Source organism: Psammomys obesus, unplaced genomic scaffold (genome assembly GCF_907164565.1).
Source record: "Psammomys obesus unplaced genomic scaffold, mPsaObe1.curated_primary_1811, whole genome shotgun sequence".
In the NCBI taxonomy this organism is placed as follows: Eukaryota; Metazoa; Chordata; class Mammalia; order Rodentia; family Muridae; genus Psammomys; species Psammomys obesus.
The window spans coordinates 11,562,684-11,563,059 of NW_026596091.1; positions in this window are offsets into that span (position 1 = coordinate 11,562,684).

Below are 376 nucleotides of genomic sequence, written 5' to 3' on the forward strand. Positions count from 1 at the left end.
TTTCTTTCTTTCTTTCTTTCTTTCTTTCTTTCTTTCTTTCTTTCTTTCTTTCTTTCTTTTGACTGTTCTTAAAGGCAATTATAATAGTGCAGCTGAGAAATGATGGACTCAGCTCTGGTGATAATGGTGGCTTCAGAGTGAAGATGTATTCCAGTGCAGAGCTGATTGAATCTATTGATGGATCGCATGTCAGGTGTGAGAAGCGCAGCCAAGGATGAGCCAAGGAGCTTGGTCTGACAACTGATAAGAAAAGAGAACTTTATAGCAATGGTCCAGAATGCCAGTGAAGGAGGAGGTGGTGGGGTGGGGGAAGAGATCAAAGCTCAATTCTGAATGTCACATTAGGTGAGATTATGGTCACCCATGTGGACATGTA